Source organism: Monodon monoceros, unplaced genomic scaffold (assembly GCF_005190385.1).
Source record: "Monodon monoceros isolate NGI ecotype Baffin Bay Population unplaced genomic scaffold, NGI_Narwhal_1 Super_Scaffold_18, whole genome shotgun sequence".
Lineage (NCBI taxonomy): Eukaryota > Metazoa > Chordata > Mammalia > Artiodactyla > Monodontidae > Monodon > Monodon monoceros.
Window position 1 is genome coordinate 101860980 of NW_021703774.1, and position 26312 is coordinate 101887291.

Sequence of the window (26312 nt, forward strand, 5' to 3'; positions counted from 1 at the left end):
GGAAAAGTAATTAGTCCTGCAACTTTGCTTTCAAAACTTGGCTTTAAGTAACTAGATGAGCAGCAGATAGCAATGTTTATAAGCTTTGAAATAAAACTTGGAAATCATTTTAGTTTTCAGTAGAAATGTAGAACGTATTCTTCATGTAATTTCTGTTTATAGCAAGAAAAATTTCACTGGTATTCAGCCCAAAGAGAAGAGTGGCTGTGAACACTAGGTTACTGGGTACCAAATGAAATAGACATGAAGTTGGGGAGGGTGTGAGTTTGACCATATCAGGTATTTTTGTGTAAAGAAGAATCTTTTTTTTCCGCCTGTTAGCAACTTGTTTATGTACCTTTGAACAAAGAACAACTTAAGGCAATTGAATTATACACAGTGGTGATTTTTATTGATTATACTCTAAATAATCTAAATTATGGGCAATATAAGGAGAAAGCTGGCTAGTGAAAACAAAAATAAAGAAAAAGAAACAAATCTTTGCTTTAATCTGCAAGTTTAATTTAGTTAGGCCTTGATGGGAAGACTGGAATGTCTAGGGATTGTTAGAGTTATCCTACTTCCTCCTTTCCCAAAATTGACTTATGGCATTTAAACAATAGACCAAACATTCTAGCTGATGGATTTAAGTAAAGCAAGAAAAGGCTGGATTACAATTTGGATTTTTAAAAGTCTGAGAGAGCTGAAGAAAGTCTGATTCATAAGATAAAGAATCCTCAGCATCTTGACTTAATGGGAGACATGAATGAATTAGATGTTCAGGTTCTGAAGCTTCCTAGGCATTAACATTATGACCATAATCCTATGACTTGCGTTGTTCGTTGGTTTGTTTGGTAAATGCAGGAAGGTAATGCTTTCAGTCATACTTTTAGTAAAGCTTCATTGGGTCCTCAGAAATGTTCTCTTTTATGGTTCTAGAATATGCTCCTAGGCACAAAAGATAACATTCGAACTGTAGAAATGGTTTGAAATGTATTGACTTATAGAACCTGAAAATCAATGGGAGAAACTGATATCATTTGACCCTGACTTTTTAATGTTGAGGTGAGTTTAATAAATAAACTTTTAGCCTTGGGAACTTTAAGTAATATGAAATGGTCCCCAGGTTTCTCTTCTTGGGGCCTGGGCTTTTACCGTTCTATCTGCTACCTTTTCCTTTCCTAATCACAATTATCCAGGACTTAGTTCATCACAGTGGTAGACTTTAGTTCAGCTCATCTTAAGAGGGTCACTTCTGTGCCCAGCAGTATGTTAGACACTGTGGGAGTGCAAAGATGAATAAAATAGCCCGTAAGGTGTTTGTAATGTGGCAGAGGAGGAGGAAAATCTGTAACTAATTATAATTAATACAAAATAGAAAACTTACAGGAAGTGGATTTTGAACCCTGCCTTGGCAAAGGTGAAGCATTATGGCTGAGGGAACAGCAGGAACAAAGCTGTGGAGGCCAGCCATGTCTGAGGAACTGTGTAAATTGCCTATCTTGCCTGCTCTATCTTACTATACTACTCTATCTTATCTGCTATATCACAGTATAGTACTCTATCTTACCTGCTGAAATGCAGTATAGCTGAAGCACTGTGTTTATGGTTAAATGCAGTATTAGTAGAAGCTGGAAAAATAGGTTGAAGTCAGATCATGGAGAACCTTGGTGTGAAAGTCAAAGTTTTTTGAGTGACATAATAATAATGGTAATTTTAATGAGTGCTTTCTAACCTGTAAATTTCTTCCACATTCGTGTGTTTTGGGATGATTATTCTGGAGGCAAAGAGTGGGAATAGATGGTAAACAGGAGAGCCAGTTATAAATCTATTTTACTCATAAACTAGCCCATGCCATCTTTCCAGCCTCATCTCCTACTGCTCCGTTTCTTTAATCACTAAATATTTATCACATGTTCACTTTGAGCCAGGTGCTATTTTAGGCACTGAGGACACACTGGTTAGGAAAGAGGACTCAGGCTCTGCCCAGTGGAGCATATGGAAAAATGGAGGAGGAGTTAGAAATTAATCAAATAATAACACACATAAATATACAATTCCTGATGATTCACTTTGCTGTACACCTGAAACTAACACAACATTGTAAATCAACTATACGCCAGTAAATTTTTTTTTAAAAAGCAAAGAAATATGTATATAATTCTTGACTTTGACATGTTCTAAGAGGAAAACACCTAGGGAATTCTCAGAATGTATAAGGGACCCTGACTCAGTCTGGGGTAGCATGGGGTGGAGTGGAGGGAGAGATGGTCAAGGGAATTTTCCCCATGGAAGTGATGCTTGAGTTGAAATATAAAGGATATGTAGAAATAAAATAGGACAGGGTGGGGATAATATTCTAGGAAGAGAGAACAGTGTATACAGAGCTTCTAAGGCTGAGTGGGGGGAGCATTACAGGTGTAAGTAAGAGAAAGAAGGCTTGGCTGGAGAACTACAAATGAGACAGAAAGGGGCATGATATATGCTGAAGAGAGAAGCAAGGGCAAGATCAAGCATGACCTTGTTAAGGATTTTAGTCTTTGTCCCAAGAGCAGTGGGAAGCCTTTGAAGAGTTTTAAGTGGGAGATTAAGAAATGAGATTTGCATTTTAAAATATGATTTTTACTACTCTATAGGGAATTCATCGGGAAAGCTAGTTATGAGGGTACTGTAGACATCCATTGAGAGATAGCCTAGCACGGGAATGGTGGTGAAAATAGCAGCAGACTGAAATGAAAGAGTGAAAGTATAGTTTGAGATAGATTGGATATTGGAGGTAAGATCGAGGTGTCAAACACATGTGCCAGGGTTCTTCTGGCGTGTCCAACTTGAAGGATGATGGTGTCATCCCTAGGATAGGGAACTGAAGGCAGGTCAGGGTGGAAACTGGGGCTCTGGGAATTTTAGACATATTGAATGAGAGGAGATATTCAAGTGGTGCTGTCAACTGGGGAAATGTATATATGTGTCCGGAACACCAAGCAAATATACTCTCTAGGAGTCATCAGATGTAACTAAAGCACTGGAATTAGATATGTTTAGTTAGAGAGTGTACTAAACAAAGAACCAATTACTAAACCTTGCAGAACTCCAGGAGTTCATGCCTTTAGATGAAGATAGGCTTGCAAAGGAGGTTGAGAAAGGGCTGCCAGAAAAGATCAAAACCGAGGGAATCTGGAGCATCCTGGGAATCAAAGAAAGTACTTCTAGAGGAAGGGAGTGATGTGTTTGAATCTTTCAAAGGAGATATAGTAGGCAGTGTTTTTCAAACTTACATATCCATGGAGCCTTTTCTCCAATGAATATTAGGGCAGCACAATTCCAGTGCCATCCAGCCCTCCATTTCCCTACATAAATTCAGTAGGGAATTTATGGAGTGATAAGTAGCATTTATCTGAACAAAGTTTTACATAACACTACTACTAATTTTTAAAATAAAATACTTAGTGACAGAGTTATTGTAGCAGATATGAGAATCTTCTTAGATCTGTTAATAATATCTTTGGATGTGAGATATGTGTGACTTGGAGAGGAGATTAAAATTGAATTCTGATTTGAGAATAAATATTTTAGTGATTAAGTAAAAATGTAAACCAGAAACCTTTCATTATTTCTATGTTTACTGAGTAAATATGAACAGTGGCTTTCTTATGAAGAAATACAGTTGTCCACTAAAATATTTTAGAGTACAAACGTAAAACTTAAACCCATTGTTGTAAATAATATATATTGTAGTAATATCCTAGATAGATGTACGGAGTCTCCAGGAGATTTTATGATGTGCTTTCTTTGACTGCCTCTATTACTAGGTGGAATTCACACTATGTAGTGGCAACAACATACAAATGTGCATATGTGTGTTTTTCCCCATTTCCTTTACCGTGTAAAACTTGCATGTTCTCTGCAGAAAGGTACACGGAGAGATTGTTGCTCTCATCTGTCCATTTTGCCATATAATTTTTACAGCTGTTCCTCAGTTGTTAATATACTTCTGTGGAGTATGTGTAAATAGACATGAGCAAACTGTCTAAAAGTTATTCAGCTAGTCAGTGAACCATGTAATCTGTTGGTTCAGAGACAACAGATAATAGAGTGAGATATTTGCTTTACCATCCACACACTCCATGTAGCATCTAGGCTCCAAAAGTCAATTTGTGTTCTGTTGAGGCATGTCTCATCACACTATATTATCACATCAGGGATAGGAGATTTGGATAATGACTATCTGATTTACAAAAAAAGGAGACTATTTAGTGAATTGAATATCTGTGAGGTGGGAATTTTGAGCTTGAATTTTGTTCCATCCTTGGTTAATTTGATACTCTATATGTGTTTCATCACTGTTTTCCTCTCTTTTAACAATGTAAGTTAGAAATAACCTTGTTAATTAGCATCTATTCTTAGGTTGATGACATGACACAGCCAAGACAGAGTGGGAACATTCCATTATGACCGTAGCACAAGCAGTAAAACTCCTTTCTAAAGGGAAAAGCAACCATGGACATGAAAATGAAGGGTACTCCTCATAGAGGGGTATACTTAGAGAACGTACCTGTTTTGAAGAGTCAAAGGAAGTGTTAGACAAGAAACTCACTGGGTAACCATCCTCTTGTTTGGCACATGCACCTAACAATTGGGTGGTAGCATGTCGATTCCCCTCCTTAGAAACTTTCATTTGCTCCCTGCTATCTCAACAATTAAGTCCAATTCCCTCTGCACTACGTTGCAAATTTACATTTGTGTCTTTAACTCCGAATCCCTGTCCTCCTACCAAATCGAGCTAGTCTAACTCCTGTGTGTGTGTTTATGTGCGTGTGTGTATAGCATTTTTAACCTTCTTTGATGGTCCTGTTTCCCCATCATTTCTACCTGTTCCATTCCCATCTATCTCATAAGGCAAAATCATATTCTTTCTTGTTGATGGAGCTCTTATTGACTTCTCCTGGCTAGAAGCTATCCCATAGCACTTCATCTGCACCTCTTATAAGGCAATTAACACCTTACTTTATTTTGATTATGTATATACATGTTTTATTTCTCCTTCTAGACTGAAATCTCCTATTTGTGGAATTGATGGCTGGTGTGCTGAATCAATGAAAGGATGGGATAAGGAGAAATTCTCAGAGAGAAGGGAAGGTGTCTGTCCAAGGTAGAAGTCACAGTAGATTTGAACTTCTGGAATAATCTGGAATCCATCAGAATTTTCCCTGGAACCACCCTTAGACTAAGTGTGGTTATAGAGATGTGTTCTGCTTTTCTTTACTAGATTATAGCTTTCCTTGTGCAGGAAGGGCTCAATAGATTGGTTGATAAGTGGATTGAACTGGAGCAGTACTTGTCAGATTGGGTGGGCAGGAGTTGGGGGAAGACTGGCTGGTGGACATTGAGGATGTGGTCTCCGGTTAGAGAGCAGATCCTAGTTTAAAGTTGTTTTGTATTCCAGTCTATGCTTGTCTTTCTCTTCTCTGAATTTCTCTTTCAGTTATATCAATATGACACAGCTTAACACTTACTTGGCTCGTTTGCAATAGCTTTGCCTTCCCATCAGGTTGGCAGCTTCTTAAAACCAGAGACACTTTACCTTCTTTTTGTTGTTGTTGTTGTTGTTGTTAAGATAAGACCTAGAACAATTTCTGGAGCATATGGACACTCAAACATCAGTTGATCTATTAATCAATATATCAATTTTTTAGATGGTGTATTACTTGTATTTAATTAAAGAGTTATTTATAGAGCACCTGTTATGTTCATGGCACTGTGCTTTATCCCTCAGCAAATACAGACAGCTAAGTTGTGGACTCTGAAAGTAGCTGCAATCTACTGGCAGTCTAGTAGCGCTAATTCAAAGAACAGTATGATGTGTACCGTAAGAAAGGTACAGTCAGTCCACAGTCTTCTCTGTCAAACTTGGAACATTTGGATTCTGATTAAATTCCAGGCCTTGAGTTTTCTCAAGCTGGTATCCTCCATGGTACCACACTAGACCAACAGCTAGGTAGAGGTTAAATGCACTAAATGTGCACTTGAATGTGAATGTTTGAATGTGAGTGTGGCCAGGGAACTGGGTAGACTGAGGCTAATTGTGAGACAGTTTGAAGAAAGATACAGAAACATTTATTTGCAGGTTTTTCCAGGTCCAGTCACTTACATATTTTGTGCTTCAAATTTTTTTCAAGTAATTTCTTTCTGATTGTCAAAGTAATATGCAATCATTGTATAAAATTTGGAAACCAGGTAAAAATCTAAAGAATGAAGTAAAATCTTCTGTTGTCTTACTCTCTATAAATAGCCATTGTTAACGCTTTTGTGTATAATATTCTAGTTCTTTTTCTATACATGCCTACCATATTGTATATACATTCTACATAATCATATATAACATGTATTTTAATGTATAATATATTATATTATATATTAAAGTCATACTTGTATCCAGATTATGATAATCTCCTTCATTTACCAATATCTGTGTGAACGTTCCTCCATATCATTAAATACTCTACAGCATGATTTTAAGTGGCTGCTATATAGTCATCATACGTATATATCATAATTTATTTAACCAATACCTTACCATTGGACATTTTATTTATTTTCTTTTAAAAAATTTTCCCGAATACTATAACTAAATCTTGGGATAGATATGCTTAATGTTTTCTCTTCCTATAATTTTGATATAATTATAGAATAATGGAAGTGACATTTAGAATTGGGAAACAGACCAATTATGTTTTATTTATTTATTTTTTTTGCGATACGCGGGCCTCTCACTGTTGTGGCCTCTCCCGTTGCGGAGCACAGGCTCCGGACGCGCAGGCTCAGCGGCCATGGCTCATGGGCGCAGCCGCTCCGCGGCATGTGGGATCTTCCCGGACCGGGGCACGAACCCGTGTCCCCTGCATCGGCAGGCGGACTCTCAACCACTGCGCCACCAGGGAAGCCCCAGACCAGTTATTTTTTATTGTTGAAGTATAATTGATTTCAATATCATATTAGTTTCAGGTGGACAACATAGTGATTCAATGTTTTTATAGATTATACTCTATTTAAAGTTATTACAAAATAATAGCTCTATTTCCCTGTGCTGTACAGTAGATCCTCGTTGCTTATTTATTTTATACACAGTAGTTTGTGTCTCTTAATCCCCTCGCCCTATCTTGCCCCTCACCCTTCCCTCTCCCCACTGGTAACCACTAGTTTGTTCTCTGTATCTGTGAGTGAAACAGACCTGTTCTGAAATTGCAGCTCTATTTCTTACCTTTGTGAGCTCCAGCTTTCTCATCTGTAGATGAGAGTGGCAAGTGCCTCTGCAGTTGTCAAGGTTGTTGGCAGGAGTAAGTAAGAACATATGTGAAGATTCTTAGCTGGGTTATCAGTTGGGTTTGATGTAGCATAATAGAAGATGGCCTAGCTTAGGTTATCTAGGTCTCTTTCTTTGTCATTTAGAAGTCATCATGTGACCTTAGGTAGATGAACTAGTGCTATAGGTGTTGCTTCTGCTTATACTGGAGCAGCGGGTATGCATGCTTGGTTGAGTATTAAGAGGGGCTAGTCTGTAAGGCTTCTGGGCTGTGAGGTGCAATCAGTTGATCCATAGAGCTTGAGAATAAATTTAGAATTCATTGTACTTTTGGTATGGCTCATTGGCACACCAGAGCATAACACAGGGCTGACCACTGCACAGGAGCCTGTCCCAGTGCAGATCTAAGTGGGAACTCAAAGCAATGTACTCTGTGCCCTTCTAAAAATTTTTTTTTTATTCAACAATCATTTATCGAGCAACTGCTGTTTGCCAGGCAGAACGCTCAGGGCTGCAATGACGGGAAACTGCCCTGCCACAGTGGAGGAGACAGACAAGTGAACAGCCAGTTACAGAGGCGTGTGATCAGTGACAGAGTAGAGATGTCACTCAGAGCACTGGGAGAATCCAGGCTAAGGGGATCAGGGAAGCCTTCTTGGATGAGGAGCTGTCTAAGCAAAAGAATGAATAAAAGTTCTACAGGCAAAAGTTTTGCCGTGGAAGCACTATGTACAAAGACCTCAAAGCTAGATAACACAAGGCAGGTTCTTGGAAATATAAATAGTTCAGTGAGGCCAAAGTATAGAGCATGGGGTTGGGCAGGGGAGGGGAGCTGGGAGAGGAGAGGGATAGCAAGAAATGAGATTGTAGAGGTGAGCAGAGCCCATATTTAGGAGTTGAACTTTATCCCAAGCATGATCAGGAGCCATGTAAGGGTTTTTAAGCAGCAGATTGACAAGATAAATTATTTGTATTTTAAAATGTTTCGATTTTCAAAAGCATTTCATTGCCGATGGGCGTCGTGTGAAGATTCTATTTTGGTTGGTTAATGAGCAGATCAGTTGAAATGAGGCAAAAGTCTCAGTCTTTAGCCACCTGGCAGCATAATCACATGGAAATGACTCGTTGTGGGGTTTTTCGTCTGTCTGCAACCAAATCTTCTCCATGCATAGTCTACCTATTCTAGAACTTAGCAGGCTGGAGATGGACCAGTTTTCCAGGCCCATAGAAGAAGCAAAACTTTTTGCCAATTTTATGGAAGGAGCAGTGTTTGAGGGAAGAATGTATAGCTTCAAAATAGACTAGTTCCCCAGGAAATGTTTCACTAACATGAATGAATGTGTCTAAATAATGTTTGGCTTGGGGGACAATTAAGGGCTCAGTCTTCTTCATTACATTACCGTAGCAAACAGTGTTGGCTGCCTACCAAAATGCATCCACTTTCCATATGTGTTGGCTGAAATGGCCCTTACCTCCAGTTCCAGTGGGGTTTATCTTGATTGATCCAGGCCAGTCGTGAGAAATGCATTCCCAAGCAAATGCTCTGTTTAGGGTTGCCTATTTAAGCTAGTTCTAGACAATGAAAATGAGTATGAAAGAAAATCTAGAAACTTCTGGATAATGGTGTATGAAGATGTGATACTTGCAAAAATGTGGCCTAGAGGTTTGCTTGCCAACATGCTGAGAATGGCAGATCAGGAAGGAAAACCTGGGAGCTTAATAACAAAATTGAGCCTCTGAATTAACCACCCAGGAGCCTCCCTGCCTCAGGACTTCCTGTTATGTTTAAGCATTCTTTTGTCGAGCTTTCTGTTATTTACAGGCAAAACCGCCCTATGTGATACCACCACCATGTCTGTTTATAAGTCTTTTTCAAGATTGGCAGCCCACAGCAGGCGTAAGCTATACATGTCTCATGCTTCTACAGTACTTGCAGTATTGTTGTCACAGTAATAAAACCTAGCATCTGGATAGCAATCAGTTTGCACAGTGCTTTTATTTCATTTGGTTCTAACAACCATCTTGTAAGTTGGGGGTGTTAAAGTATATTACTAAGTATTTAAGTGTTCCCAGAACAGGTACTCATCTCATGCTCACCTTGGGGAATCTGAGCTGGGGAGTGTCCTATTTATTGAAACTTGATCGATTTCTTGAGAGTCAAGGAAAAATAGATTGGAATTAATGGTTGGTCACTCATACCAGGTCATGGGAACAAAGAGGATGAGAGGAAAGGCCATTTTCAGTTTCTCAGGGAGGGTCTGCATGGGTAAGGCACTAACCCTGACTCCAGACAATGAAATGCCTGGCCTCTGTCCTAGGACACTGCTTCTCTGTGGGGTGGAATCCTTCAGACACATGTGTGTATTACTTCATTGTTCTCCTCCCAGCCTGTTGGTCTTTGCCCCCAGGTTGAGAGAGGGGGAGATAAGAAACTGAGTGTGTTTGATAGAAGAGTCTTAAGACAAAAAAGTACTGTAAAATACCAAGCATATTGGGCTCCTTTTGGGTATCTTGATAAAAGAGTTGCAACATTGGTAGAAAGGGAGAGCTTCTCTACTTCAGGGAGAACAGTGAGGACAGCTGAACAGATGCTGGGCAGTATCAGTGGCTCAAAGACTAGGTGATATAATTAACTAATCCAACAAACATTTACTGAACAGTGGTGAGTAAAACAAATATGCCTTTTTAAAGGTGAAAGGTACCTACACTCTAGTAGTGAAGACAGATAACAATGAAGTAAAAAAGGAAATAAAGGAATATATAATTATAAATTGTGATAACTGCTATTAAGGAGGAAGAATAGTATATGTGAGATAATAGTGGGGTGAAGGGGCTGCTTTATATGGGGGGTCAGTATAGGCCTCTGTGAATAGATTACACTCAAGGTGAGACCAGAAGCATAGGAAAGAGCCAGCCATTCAAAACGAGGGGATAGGACAGAGTGAGGGTAGCACATGGAGAGAGCAGGTACCGGGCATAAAGGACAGCATGTGCAATGGTCCTAAGGTAAGAAATAGTTGATATGTTCAAGGAACTGATTTTCTAGTCAGGATTCTTTTATCATGCCAGGAGAGTTTATTGAACTTTTACCTTGTGTCTAGTTTTGTCCTTGGAATTGTGTAGGATAGATATATATGTATGTGTGTATAGGCTGGGTTGTTATAGAATACCTGATGGGACTTAAATACTTGATGAGACTTAAACTGGAATGCAGAAAAGTGTGTGGGATTTAAATGGGTAGAGGGGAGAGGGTGGGAAGCAATATGTGGAAAGATAAGGAGTAGAGACGAACGAGGTGTATTTGCAGGGCAGTAACGAGACTGTTTCTGAGAGTCAGAATAGTGGATAATCTTGAATTAATTCTTCTTAATTGAGGGTTAATAAGCAACTATCTGAGATCCACAGGGTATCGCAACTTCTCTCCCTTTTAAACTTTACTACTCCTGTCCATTTACTTAAATTAATTAGGTCAGCCCAGTGCTTCATAAAGAAAAAATAAATATCCTGCTACTGAGACTCGATTTCAAAGCACACGACTACTAAATTTTCAATGGCAAACGTTCCTGACCTCCATGTTTCCCCATCTTATAGTCTATCCTATTTTCATTGTGTGCGTTATCACGCTGCAGATCTTTTACAATGTTTTACACTGTTTGAGCCGAACACCGGCAAATGGCATTTTCAAACATAGGTCCTTCACTCTCACGGCTCCACGGAGGTGGGGAGGGGCAGGTAGCATTGTGTCTGTGGAATGAATGAGGAAGCAGAAGGGCAGAGAGGTTAAGTGACTTGTATAAATCACACAAGGGTCAGGGGCTGTGTGTGAATAGGACTCAGCCTCCAAACTTTCAGTCCAGGGCTCTGTCCACTAAGCCCCCTTTCCACTGCAGACAGCTCTGAATGCTAGAGGAAAAATGTAGTGTTTCAGCATTCCAGATGGAGAAATGAAAAAGTGAGGTGGTGCATGGAGAAAATTTATTTCACTTTGGGTGAATGTTGCAGAATCATTTACCTTTTTATTTATTTATTTTAGAGCATCATACATCTTCCAGCATCCAAATTGTACTACATTACAGGCGATGTGGGCAGTTAGAACTTTCGGGAAGTAGAGGCTCAACCAATGAGTGGCATCACGCTGCCACACCTGTCTTCCTATCCCTGTTCCTCACTCCTGTTCCAGAGAGCACTTGTCCTCGGGACCGTCCCATCCAGACACATCACAGTGCTTGTTCTGTCAGTCCACAGGTCGCCCTCCACCTTATTCCGGTAGTTGTGCTGCTTCCAGATCAATGTCGTTTGTGCTGTGCTACAACTTTGAGGGCTAAAAACTGTAGAAAGTGCCACATTTGAGGTTTTCACCCTGGATGGGCATGTGTTGCTCTTCACTCTGTCTTCCTATTTGGATGCAAAGCGTCCTAAGTAGGGCCTGCCTGCTGCCTTTGCTGCGGCTTCTCCTCCTCCTACCCCAGCACTCAAAGCCCAGCAAGACCTGTGTTCACAAAACCTTTTCTAGCAACTTAGTCTTGGAATCAAGTCTTGAGTACAAGCTTCTCTGAAATAATCACTTTCCCAGCGAGTTGGAAGAGTCTGAAAAGTAGTTACAAATGAAAAGTGCGTCGTTCCAGCCTAAGCTATTATCCTACAGTTGCATCACTCTACAGTTGGAACTTTTTTTTTTTTATCTTGACCCTGCATTTTCTTTAAATCTTGACCCTACGGGGGAGTTCTAATGAAATGGTGAATTGGTTTCTGCCCCACTAGAGAGAGACAATTGAATATAAGTTGTATTAAATTCAGAGAAACTAAGACCTATCCTGTGTGGGGTTTTCTAGATAAATCTGCCTCTGCCCTATACATTTTTAATGACAACGTGGTTTCAAACTCAGTGTTATTCAGTACCAAATCAAAGCTGACTCATGGAGAAAAATACTGTTTGATTCTACTTAGTCCACGTTTCCCTCCCCACTTTCGGGTGTCTGCCTGTGCAGTTGGGGGCGGGGTGGTGTATAATACGGTCTGAATACATTCTTATAAGTATTAGAAGTATGGAAACACAGAGCCCTCCATGACCCCCAGAGCCCTCTGGTGATCACTGGTGTTTGTTGTTGGAAGAAGGCAAACATAAGCATAGAAGTGTTATTGAACAGAAACCCCTTCAAAAATGTCTCTGGGCTTTTGTTCTCGGGGTTGCATAGCGGTAGGGGGCCCCCTCCTCAGAAAGCATACTTATGCAAGTATTAAGAACTGGCTGAGATAAGAAGTAAAGCTTAAGAGACCTTCATCATTAGCGGCTAGTGGTAGAGATTAGTGATCCAACTACAGGATTACAGACGGAAAGAGTGCCAGTGTTGGTTAATTGTTCATTAATGCTTGTAAAATAAGCCAGCTGGAGGAAAACTGACCATTGTCTGCTCTCTCAGAGTGAAACTAAATTGGATCTGCTCATCAATGGCGGTATTGATGTCAGGAAAAAAATAAACTACACATGTAAACTTCTTCCCTATGACTCCCACTCAATTTAAAATATTTAATTAAAAACTGTTATCCTAACAGTGACTGAGTTGTCAATGCATCTTTCTCTCTGGGGCTGACCTTTATCTCAGCTAAGAACACCTTCCTTCCCATGCATTTGCTCTTTTAGTTTTGCTGTGAAACAAAATAAAACAGATTTCCTAAAACAGCCTGTAGGGATACAAATAAACCTTATGATTTATGGTTATAATTTTGAGATGTAGTGGGCATGCTACTTAAAAATCCCAGAGAACTTTAGGCCCTCCTTTTCCCCTGCCTCCCTACTTTGTCCGTTCCCTCCCCAACTCCAAACCTGCCCCGCGGTGGCAAGGCTCCCCTTCCCGCCCCCGGGCCCAGGCCCAGGCAAGGTTAAATGATTTGCCCAAAGTCACGAGTCAGGAAAAGAGCCAAGTACGTTTGCCTTCTTTGGCCTTATTCTAGAAAACGTCATTGTAAGGTCAGAGACAATATAGGTAACTCTTCCTGAATCCCAAAGTAGGAAAAATTTAAACTTGTTTCCTCCAGTCTTTGTATTTAAGGTAAGTTTATTCACTCAGAAAATATTATTGAGTTCCCAGCACGTGCAACAGTGATGAACAGATCGACACAGTTCCTGCCCTCATGTGCTCACAGGCTAGTGCGGCCAGACAATATCCTACAAATAAAGATGGAGGATAAGTGTGACGCAGGGAAAGCAGTGGGTGCAGTGGGGGGGTTATCACAGAGGGATGTTTGGGGTGAGACATGGCCTCGCTAAGAGAGGAGCTGAGGGCTGAGTGAGGGGTAGTCAGGCAAATCTGGGGCAAAGGGATTACAGGCGGATGCTGGGGAGCTTGTGTGAAGACCCTGATGTGCGAAGGAATCTCAGTGTGTTGCAGACGCAGTACAAAGGAGAGGATACTCGCACAGAGTTTGGAAACAGGTGCAGGTAGCCATCTGCAGAGGTGACCCCCTTGACGAGCGGTTTCTAAGTATGCGCTACTGATGAGCCTAGGCTGTGAGTGTCCAACAAGAAACGCCGTCCGACCCCTGCCTCCCCCTCCTACGTCATCTCCTCCCACGTCTTTCTTTGCTCCTTATGCTCAAGCCACAGTGGCTTTCCTTCTCTTTCTCTAATACCCAACCCCATGTTCCTGTGTTTGTCAGCCCTCTGCTCTCACACACATTTTATCATTTGTGAACCCTTCTCTCTGTTCATTCTTTCACTCATTCATTCGACAAATGTTTATTGAGTGTTTACTAGCTACCAGCTCCAGACACCATGGGTTTTCAGGAAACAAAACCTTCTTTCATTGTCAGTTCCAGTGTCACCTCCTCAGAAGCATATTTCCTTCCTATTACATGGACCTTTTTTGTTACATTCAGAGCAGGTTTCACACTCTGAGGTTGTCGTGTTTATTGCTTACGTATTTGTTGCATATTTCTCCCTTAAAATGCAGGCACCCAGAGGGCAGGGACAGTGCCCCCTCGGGTTCATCACTGCACCTCCAGGACCTAGAACAGTGCTGGACACACAGTCTGTAAATACGGAATGACCAAATATAGGACAACCGCCCCCCCACCAGATTACGTACAGATTAGACAGCGGCTGATGTAAAGTGCATTTCTGTAAAGTGCATTTCCTTTTGGGAAGTAACATTTAGAGAGCACTGATGGGCAATCCTTAGTTGAATGCCAGGGTGGTGTGCTATTGCCACATTCTATAGCCACGCTGCTGTGCTAGCTTTTAAAACCTCACTTCTTTGTTTACATACATTTTAAAAATGTACTGATTTGGTTGAATTTATTGTATGTTTTGCTTTATAAAAATGCATTTATGTGGTCAGTGATAAAGACACTATCAAAACCTAAGATTTCCTTGACTTCCCTGGTTAAATAGCTGTCATGCAGAATTGAAGGTCATCATCCCAGAAAGGATGCTGGTAATTGGTTGTTATTTTGTATTTCACCTAATGCTAGAATGAAATGTACAAAGTCCCTCATTTTATATCTTGCGCTCTAAGCATTTCGTAGGCATTTATTTATCTTCAAAGTACACAATCGAGCAGATTAGAGGTAGACTTTCATGATGATTCCCTCTTTTTATTAATCAGTAAATTGTGATGCAGAGACAGTAAATGACTCTGCTGTTATGCCATTTCAGGATAGACTGCATACGACAAGTTGAGGTTCTGCATCAGACCTGTACCAGGGATTATGGGGTGAGGTGGCGTGTTCTGTGGCAGACTTGCCATTGTTGGTGTTGGTTATTGCAGCAGGAAGTGCATATTAGCTTAACTAGAAGGTAAATTTGGTATCTAGGATCCCTTGTTATCGTGTAGCTATTCTTTTGGCCTTTTCTGTGGTTCCTACTAATTCCTGATTTCTGCCTACCTTGCTTCTGGCTTGAAAAGCCTGACACATTGAGCTGCCATTGGTTAGAAGCAAGGCAGCAAACTAAAAAATAGGCAGGTATTCAGACAGAAATAAGGATGGGCTCTCACCATGTTCTCTCTCCATGTTGCAGTGTGTTTGTTTATTGATATAAGAGATTTTTCAGGATAATGTAATAAAATCCAGAATCTTGATTTCAGGTTGGTCCTGTTTTGAGTCATTTGAACTCTAACTTTCAGTTGAACTGTCCACTGGTAGTTGTGAATGGCAGCAAGGTTTTCAGATACCCAGAAATGTAAGGCAGTGTGCCAACACCCCTACAGCTGATTGCTTTGACTCCAATGTACTGTTTAAAATGGTTCTATGTTCGTTTAATAATATTATTCAGAAAATCTCTCTCTTGGCATTGGGGTTGCAAGATGAAAAGGAGAGATTCTACAGTTCAGACCAAAAGAGGACTGATGGAGAGAAAAAAAGAGAGAGAGAATGAGAGAAAGAGAGAGAGAGAGAGCAAGAGACCACCAAGTGTGGGTTGTAATCCCAGGCTGACATGGCTCTAATTTGGAGAAAGAGGTCTGGGGGTGATGGGCCCTGGAGGGCTTGTGCAGGCCTTACAAATAGAGGTTTGGGGAGCAAGTTTATCAGTGCTGACCCAGCTCTCATTGCCAGTGATGGTGGGGTTGCGTGAGAGTCCAACAGATTGCAAGTGGCACTTTGTATGGTCAGAATCAGTTTTAGCAAGTTATAGGGATGATCTTAACTCCCTACACCTTGCATCTTAAAAACAGTTTTTAAAAAAGCTTTTCCTCACATCTTTATAGCAATGACGAGCAAAATTCAGCTTCTGACCATCTAAATATATCAAATTCCCTATTGCATTGTCTGAGTCTTATTTTTGTATCTTCATAACACTGGTGAAGAGGGCCCAAGAGTCTGCTTACTCTCTGTATTACTCTGTTCTGCACATTAGGCTCCACAGCAGAGGACAAGGTCCTGGGGCGAAGGGAGTAGTTTTATAGGTAAATCTGTGGATTCACCTGGTCTTTGCCAAGGTGTGTCAGTTAAACCATTTTCTAAAGAGGTGCTTTCAAGTACAAAGTTCTTTCAGATGCAGAAACAAATAAAATAAAAACAGAGAGAGTCTAAACTCTGAAAGGTAGGATTTTCACATCTTAAAACAGACATGTTCATAAGTACGTTAAGGTACATGGGCAGATTTAATATTTTAATATTGATGGTTTCTTAAGGGCTTTTCATCCTAGTTTTTTTGGGGAATTAGTATGAAGGAGAAGAAATATATTCCTTGTATACAAAGCCATCCCGCTTTTATCATGTGAGGAAATTTAATAGTATAGTTGAAGTTTATGAAGCTCTGGCACAGAAGCAAGTGTTCAGTCTTTCAGTAATCTACATATGGTCATAAGGGGGATCTTTAAAGCACAAATCAGGTCATAGCATTTCTTTCCTTTAAAACAGCCTATTGACTTCTCACAAGCTGAAAAAGTTCAAGCCAACTTAGATAGATTGGAACTGTCAGGAAATGGCTTTTTTTTTCCTACCTTGGCCATCACCCTTGATGATATTTTGGGCAGATTCCATTACTTTCTGTCACTTTTGGACATTAGAAAGGCTTCTCTTTTATTATTAATAATTTGTCTACTATATATCAAAACTTCTGTTTCCTATTTAATTCAAAGCATGACCCTTCTATTTAGCTAAGGTTCAGAACTAATCATGGAGAAGGGGGTCTGAGCCTTTTCTTTTTCTGACTCCGAATTCTCCCTTTCCCCCTTTGGATCCTCCGAGGTACAGGTGGAGAGGAAGGGAAGGAGGAAGGAGTACTATTTGCAGTTCTCTGAGAATTGTAATGCTCTGTTAAGGCAGCATTCCAGTGTTAATGCCATCTTCGGGGCATACTCCTTGGGAGTACTCCTTGGGAGATGCTGTGTGGCCCTCTGCATTGCATTGTTCCCTGATTCAGGAGCTGCTTGCCCCCTCACTTCCTGCCTTCCTGTGGTAGACCTCTGCCCTTTTCCATGGAGTCTCCTCTCCCCAGCAGGGTCCTCTTGGGCAGGGTCCATTAGAGATGACGGGAGCTGGGTTGCCTTCCTTAGCATCCATGTGGCCCAGGGGAAGACAGACGTGTCGTTGCCTTACCAAATGGGAGCACTTGATTAGCCACCTGCTCCTGGCTTCTTGCCTTGCCTTCACTGGCAGCCCTTGGCAGCCTCAAGCAGGTACCTGCTTCCTTCTTCAACATATCATGCCCTAGACCCCTGGATATGTGCCTGAGCCTTGCCCAAGAACATTTTTGAGTTCTACTCTGATGGTAGCCATGGGAAGGCCTGTTGGTTCCTGTCTCTAAACAAGCATCTGACTTGAATTTGAGAATAAAATCTCTTCTCTCAGAGGTAATTCCAATCCTTGTGAGCGTCCTCTTGGGGTCTCCTTCACTTGGCTTGAGGTTGATGTAGGTGGAAGGAGAACTGTCACAGCACTCCCTATTCTTATTAATTCCCTCTTTTCCAAGGATCTTCTCAATAAATTTCTAGCTATGGTATAAGCTGTTGGTGGTGACAAAGTTTGGTCAGCTCTGAATAAGTCTTACGTCATCATTTCTGTACCACACTTTAAAATGTGGCATGTTGATTACCATCCTTCTTAGCTTTAAGGTTTTAGCTGAAATTCAAAGGCAATAGGAAAGTTCCATTCCACTTTCAGTCCACTGGCATTTAAAGCCTTTAACAGTCTTGTCAGAACGTTGTTTTTTTACCACATCTCTGAACACGCCTCTCCTGTCTCTTTATATTTTCCCCCTCTGCTATGATTAAGCCATAACTTCCTTTTTACCTTCTTCTCCTTCCAAATGCAAATGCTCTTCTTTTTTTTCTGTCTCAATGCCTTTGCCCCATCTTTGCTTGTTGAAATTTTAATCATCCTTGAAGGTCTTTCTCAAATGTCATCTTCTCCATGAAGTCTTTGCAGATCTGCCTAATCTAACTAAATCTTATCTATCCCAATACTTGCTTATAGCACATTTTGTTCTATGGTCACATTCAATAATGCCCTCTGTTAACACTATAGTATTGTTACAGTCTTCTTTGTATTAGATTTATTTGTGTGTCTGTCTGCCACGATAGGTTGTAAATTTCACTCCGTTCATTTATTCCTTAATTCAAAACTATTCATTCACCTTCTCAGCACCAGAGAACATATTAAATGATGGGGATAAAAAGATGAGTAAGGTACAGTCACTGAGCTCAAGAAAGTTATTCTTGGAGGGCAGACAGAACCTAGAGGTGTGATATTTAAGTGTCAATTCACTGAAATACACACTGGGAGTTGATTAAAAGATAAAACAGGCAAAAATATCTCCCCTGAAGGGGCCCACAGTTTAACTCAAGAGAGAAGGCAACAGTTGACACTTAGAAAATATCAGTTTAGTAATTCCACAAAGATTTATTCCACTTTTTCTATGCATCAGTCACAGGAATGGGCAATGAGGATATAGTTGAGAATAAGAAAAATCCACGTTCTCACATAGCTTAAATGCTAGCAAAGAAAAGAAGTAACAACAATTACGAGAGGTGAGTTTTATGAAATGGAAAGTATAGGGTCTAATAAAAGGGGTCAGAGGATACTTGAAATGCTGTTGAATTCGCATTTATTGAGATCACCTTAGGAATTTATTTAGGATGCATTTGTTTATTGCATTTATCGAGACCTTATTAGGAATTCTAGAAAATTGTTGTAGGGTTGGAAAATGAGCTTTACAGTTAGGTGACATATGCACAAGTGTCTCCTGACTCATCAACTTGCCCCACTGTCTTGAGGAGGTCTTTGAGCCTATATCTGTATTGAATCAGAAAAGGTTATATAAACAATGCCTGTAAAGCGTTGAAGTCATCTCTTTCTAGCTCAGAAAAGTGAATATGTTGATAAGCACAGCCACCTTCAGTCTCTGTACTGAACAACCTCATGGGAGCCAACACCACATTTTAAAAATATACATAGCATGACTTCAGCCTATAAACAAAAACTAAGTATCCTTGTAGTCCTCATAGTACCATATAGAATCTTGCCAATAGTGGGCCCTCAGTAAATATATGTTAACCTTAATTCATTCTTGATTCGAGTAGCCCTCCAGTGTTACAAAATTGGAAAACTGTCTTTTCCACTGATGAGGTGCTATCACACGTAAGTGCTGGAATAAGCTGAAGAGTGATTTTGACAGAAAATGCTAATTTTAGATAAAAAGAGAGAAGATGCTTAGATACACCAAATTAAACACCCTTAGGTGATTATTTTAATTTTGACAACTAATTTATAGGCAAGTAAAGGCATGCATATGTATGTATACCTGTACACGCTCTTGTGTCCATGAAGCAGAAACTGGTATCACACAGAACATTTCTTTGTGGTAAGTATGGATGTTTTTAGTGGGTGCATCTGACAGCACTCCAAATCTATAAACTCTCGCCAAGAATGAATATGTTTCCACATATCTTATCATGAGTGGTAAGAATGAGCAGCTTTTGTTGGGAATAAAATTATTTTCCATGGATTCCCAGAGCACTTGAACAATGCCTGGAATGTAGTGATAGGAAACCTTAACCACAAAAACGTTTTCTTCTCTAAAACTGAAGTATTTGTCTTTTAGGGTAACCATTCTTTCATATGTCTATAGTCAAATCCATAAGGCTATTTCAGAAATAATCTTTATGAACAATAGCTAAAGAAATAAGTTAGAGGAGCTCAAATAGTCCCTCAAGAAGAATCTGTCTCTGATTTTCCCAGCATGCATGTGAATGACTATTAGGATGACTTTGATTAATAATGCAGTGTATGGGCTTCCCTGGTGGCACAGTGGTTGAGAGTCCGCCTGCCGATGCAGGGGACACGGGTTCGTGCCCCGGTCTGGGAAGATCCCACATGCCGCGGAGCGGCTGGGCCCGTGAGCCATGGCCACTGAGCCTGCGCGTCCGGAGCCTGTGCTCCACAACGGGAGAGGCCACAACAGTGAGAGGCCCGCGTACCTCAAAAAAAAAAAAAATAAAATAATGCAGTGTTTCTCAAAGTATTTTCTGAGAAACACTAAGTCTGGGATATTAATAGATGATACCCCCACCCCACCGCCCAAGAAAAAACAAGGATTAATTGGTCAAATGAATTAACTTAGGGAACACTGAGTTAAAGTAAACAAATTTTTGACTTCTTAGAGCCTTCCAAATTTCATATGCTTTGTGAATCTCCAAGTGTTTATATAGCATGAAGCATTTCCCAAATACATAGGAACATGGGATTCTGTGACCATATTAAGACCAGTGTTCTGAGGAGCGCACTTTGGGAAAGACTAATGTGGTAGTTTCTTATATCTAGGATAACTGCTATTTCATCCGAATTTACTCAAGCTAGAGACTTAAAGTAAGGAAATGCTAGCTAATGAAGGGAATGCCAGCATCAGTTGTTGCACGTTAATGGGTATGGCATTGTGTTCATCACTTAGAGTTGTCACTGAGGCACCTTCAGTTTACTGTAGTAGGCAATTGGGATGTACATAAATACTACACCTTATATGTAAAGAGATTGTGGTCTAGTGTGGGGAAAAATACAAAAATCAGTCATTTCAATATAGTGATGTAATTGCCAGGAATGAGGCATGTGCAAGATAGAACAGAAGCCCAGAGAAGGGACATTTAACCCAGCCTGGGCATTCAGGGAAGACTTTCTGGAGGAGGTGATGCCATCATAGACCCTTAATGAAAGAGTCAGAGTTAACTACGTGGTGGAGGGTGGAGAGAGGCAGCTTCCAGGTAGAACATCATGACCATAAGCATAGGTGAGGGAAACTGGGGAGCTACAAGCATTTGATTTTTGGTATTACAGAGAGAGGAATTTGAAAAGGTATCACTATTGAAGAAGAGACTGTAAAAGTTGGGAGAGGGGAGGGCTGGTAGAGTGCCTGGGGCATGGCACAACCACTTCACTCAACCACACGTATAACGTTCAGGCCACAACCAACACCAACCTTGAACGTCACCTTTAGATGGAGGAGAGTGTTTTTATTACATCAAAGCAAAACACACCTACAAGGGCCTCAAATAACTAAACTTGAGTCTGCGACAAAAGAGGAAAAGAACAGTGATGGTCTTCTAAAGCAAAGAGGGGCTTCTGAGAGGAAGATCACGCCTCTCACTCTAGCTCATTATACTGTAGCTGGCGGACTGAGCAGAGATGTGCTCAGTGTAGCAGCTCATTAGCAAAAGAAGAACTCTGACATTAGTTAAAATGTTGATAGATGTGACAGGTGGTGTGAAGACAAGATGGTGTTGTCAAATTGTAGTGGGAGCCCTCCAGCCTCGTGCCTTGCTTTATATAACCAGTTTATGCAGCATATATTAAACTGTTAAAAAACGGGTCTTTGTTGAGTAAAACATACTGGGAAAGTACAGATTACTGTTTTGTGAACTGGACCAAAATCTGATATTCTATTTTAAAAAATTTCCTTACGCTTAGTGCTTATAATATCCAAATCTATTATTTGACTTTATCTTATGTCATTTTGGTTATACGTAGCATAGTTATCCTCATTCTCTCTTATCTCCAGATTCTCTATTTGATCCCTTTTATCTGCCTAAAAATGTGCCCTGGGCTCCTCTATTGGGGAACAATGAAAAATCAAAAACAAAGTAGAAACAATAAGAAAATCTTTCCTCGATCCAAGATCTTCTTCCGTACAGTCTTCTCTTTCTCTCATCACCATAATTGGCTAAAAAAGGTTTTCATTCACTGCTCACCACTTCCAAACTATGCACTCACTTTTTAAACATTGGCAATATAGTTTTAGTTTCCAGCACTATAAGGAAACAACTTTTTCAGAGAGCCTCAGTGACTTCCTACTAAGCAAATCTGATAGCCATTTATTTTTTTCTAAATTTTTCATTGTTTATTCTTCGTAATTTCTCCATGCCTGTAGCACCACTGAAACTATAGTATTCCTGAAACGCTCTGCTTTTTTGTCTTTAGTGGTATGTGTATATACACTTGGTTTTTTTTTTTAATGTTTTAAAATGTGTATTGGTCAGAAATTGGAAAAATAATTATATATTTTAGACATAAGTTGTCAAAATGTAAAATATCTTTTTTTTGTTGTTGTTAGTTTCTGCTTCATAACAAATTGAATCAGTTATACATATACATATGTTCCCATATCTCTTCCCTCTTGCGTCTCCCTCCCTCCCACCCTCCCTATCCCACCCCTCCAGGCGGTCACAAAGCACCGAGCCGATATCCCTGTGCTATGCGGCTGCTTCCCACTAGCTATCTACCTTACGTTTGTTAGTGAATATATGTCCATGCCTCTCTCTCGCTTTGTCACAGCTCACCCTTCCCCCTCCCCATATCCTGAAGTCCGTTCTCCAGTAGGTCTGTGTCTTTATTCCTGTCTTACCCCTAGGTTCTTCATGACATTTTTTTCCCCTTAAATTCCATATATATGTGTTAGCATGCGGTATTTGTCTTTCTCTTTCTGACTTACTTCACTCTGTATGACAGACTCTAGGTCTATCCACCTCATTACAAATAGCTCAATTTCGTTTCTTTTTATGGCTGAGTAATATTCCATTGTATGTATGTGCCACATCTTCTTTATCTATTCATCCGATGATGGGCACTTAGGTTGTTTCCATCTCCTATACACTTGGTTTTCCTTCTAAGGACTTGGGTGGAAATCCCAGGTCTGCTACTTATTGTGTTACTTGGGGCACATTATTTAACTTTTCTGAGCCTCAGTTTTCTCGCCTCTAAAAGGGAAGAAGGATAATACCTACCTGATAGAGTTGACTCAAAGATTAAAATTAGGTAACCTGTGTAATGTCATTAGCACAGTAGTAGGTACTCAACAACTCTTAGTCCCCGCCTTCACCCATCTTGGAAATCTCACCAGTACTCATTGCCCTAAGTATTACTTCCATGATTGAGCCCCCGATGTGTATATTCTTAGCTTCTCTTCTTCTTGCTATTCATTACACACCGTCATGTGGATATCCCGCTGTCACCTCGCAATTAGTGTATCTAAATGAATTCACATCTTCTCTCCTAAACTTGCCTTTCTCCCATATCTCTCATTTTTGTTAATAACACTATCATGTCCCTAATCCTCTGGTTAGAAATCCCAGTATTGTCTTTGATCTTTCCTCTCTTTTGTCTCTCTAACCAGTGGTCAAATCCCACAGATTTCAATTCTAAAACATCTCTCAAACTTCTTGACTTCTTTCCAACATATCTGCCATTATCCTGTTGTAGGCCTTCATTATCATTGCTATTGTAGTAGGTACTTATCTAAGCTCCCTGTTTTCAGTATTTCCCCACTCCATCAGTGTACACACATATAAACAAATTGTATTACTATATGTTGTTGGTCTTGCCATTCATCCCTCTGTGCAAAAACCTTTCCTTGTTTTTCATCGCCTGAGTCCAGTTTCGTTATTTAATGACTTTCTTGTTCTGACCACAAATCAAATTTCCAGCCTTATCTCCAACTTCTTGTACTGCTCCATTTAAATTGAGCTTTTTATTTCCCCCATGTGCTTTTCCGCTTTTGGGCTGACTCTTTGGTTTGTGTTGCCCATCCCTCTTTATATATATGACCTGTTCAAAAGTTTGACCCTGATGGACCTTCCATTTGGGGAATCCCAAAAGTCAACAAAGGCTTTACTGATTCGGACACCTAGATGTAATCTTTTCCTCCTCTAAACGCCCATAGTACTTTATCTGTGTCTATTTTATGGCACTTTAAGTGTCATTCATTGAGAATCAGTGAAAGAATTCATAGGTATGGCTGTTGAGATATTAGGGACTCACTTGCTACCTATGTACACATTAGGTCAGGATTTGGCAAACCAATCTGGCCTACCACTTGTTTTTTATACAACCATGAACTAAGAATGGGTTTTACGTTAAAATAAATTTTTTGTGTGGTAAAATACACATAACATAAAATTTACCATTTTAACTCTTTAAAAATGTATACTTCAGTAGTGCTAAGTATATTTACATTGTTGTGCAGCCAATCTCCAAGACTCTTTTTATCTAGGAAAACTTAAACTACACCCATCAAACAACTCCCCATTTCTCCATTCCCATCCTCTTCTGGATACCACCATCCTATTTTCTGTCTTTATGAATTTACTTCTGTAGGTACCTCATACAAGGGAAACCATATAGTATTTGTATATTTTTGTGAGTGGCTTATTTCATAGCAGAATATCCTCAAGATTCATCCATGTTGTCATAAATGGCAGGATTTCCTTCTTTTTTAAAACTGAGTAAGATTCCGTTTTAAGTATACACGCATTTTTTTAATCTATCCATCCACTGATGGACACTTAGGTTGCTTTCACCCTTTGTCTATTACAAATAATGCTGCTATGAACACGAGTATACAACCACCTCTCCGAAACCCTGTCTTCAGTTTTTCGGGTATATACTTAGAAGTGGTATCGCTAGATCATATGGTAGTTCTATTTTTAGAACAGTATGAGGAACCATCATACTGTTTTCCATAGTGGCTGCACCATCTTACATTCCTATTAACAATGCAAATGCTTCCAATTTTTCCACATCCTCCCCAACACTTGCTATTTTCTGTTTGTTTTTTTTTTCATAATAGCCATCCTAAAGGGTGTGAGGTAGTATCTCATTGTGGTTTTGATTTGCCTTTCTCTAATAATTAGTGATGCTGAGCATCTTTTCTTATGCTTGTTGGCCATTTATTTATCTTCTTTGGAGAAATTTCTATTTAAGTCTTCTGCCCATTTTAAAAAATTGGGTCTTTTGTTGTTGTTACACAACATATTATAGTTATATTATATATATATATGTATATATATACACACATATGTATATAGACTCCTTATCAGATATATGATTTGTAAATATTTATCTCCCATTCCATAGGTTGCCTTTCCACTCTGTTGAACGTGTCCTTTGATGCACTGAAGCTTTACATTTTGGTGTAGTACAGTTTATCTATTTTTACTTTTGTTGCCTGGGTACACTTTAAATAGTTAAAAATTCAAAAGAAGAATGATATTTTGTGATGTATGAAAATTATATGAATTTCAAAGTCCATAAATGAAGTTTATTAGAAAACAGCCATGTTCATTCATCTATGTATTGTTTGTGGCTGCTTTCATGCTACAAGGGCATGATTGAACAGTTGGAACACAGACTGTCTGGCCTGAAAAGCCTATTATATTTTCTATTTGGCCCTTTGAAGAAAAAGTTGACCCATCCCTGTGTTAGGCCATAGTTTGCATCCTTCTTTTGTTCAAAGGTCCAGTGTAGTATCTTAAATAGATTACGAATTGGTAAGAGGAGACCCACCTGCTTTTCTCCCTGATTTATTTAGGCAGTGATATAGAACTTAATAGACATGAAGAGGCTGCATGGGGTAGATACTGATGCCTTGAGGGTTGTCTTTTGCCCCAGTGGGGACACTGATTCTAGTGACTCTCTGCACAACAGATTTGGGCCCCCAGAGTTGACAAAACTGCCAAATTCTTGTTATAAAACCACCTTTTTACATGCAGGGCTTGTGTCATCATCTTGGAAGAACGCACATTAACAATCATTGTGCTTCTGTATAAGTAGTGTTTATAAGCAACAGAACTCCCCTGGCTCTTGACCTAACTCAGCATTTAAAAGAGTGTATCCTAATTAACTGGAGGAAGCAGAGTCTGAGCCCCAGGCATCCCTGACCAAAGTTGTTGCCACCAGCTTTTCTGTGTCTTGGAGAGTGATTCCCAAAGGCCTGCCCCCTACCCCCTGCCCACATATCTGCCACCCCCCTAAAATCCTTTAGATAAAAGTTTCAATACTGAATTAAATCTGAGGCCCATAATCACAAACTACTTTCCTATATCTGAAAAATCCAATTCTTTCTTATTTCTAAACACATGTGTACTTGTGACAATGGGGCCAAATAGATTGCTTATCTAAAAAGTGAAGCAGAAACCTAACACATTAGTAAGGGTTGGTGGGTACAAGCCACATAGTTAACTCTGGCTACTTAAAGCAGAAAAGGATTTGTTAAAATATATGATGTACCTCACAGGATCTCTGGGAAGGCCGGAGAACTGTGTAGGCT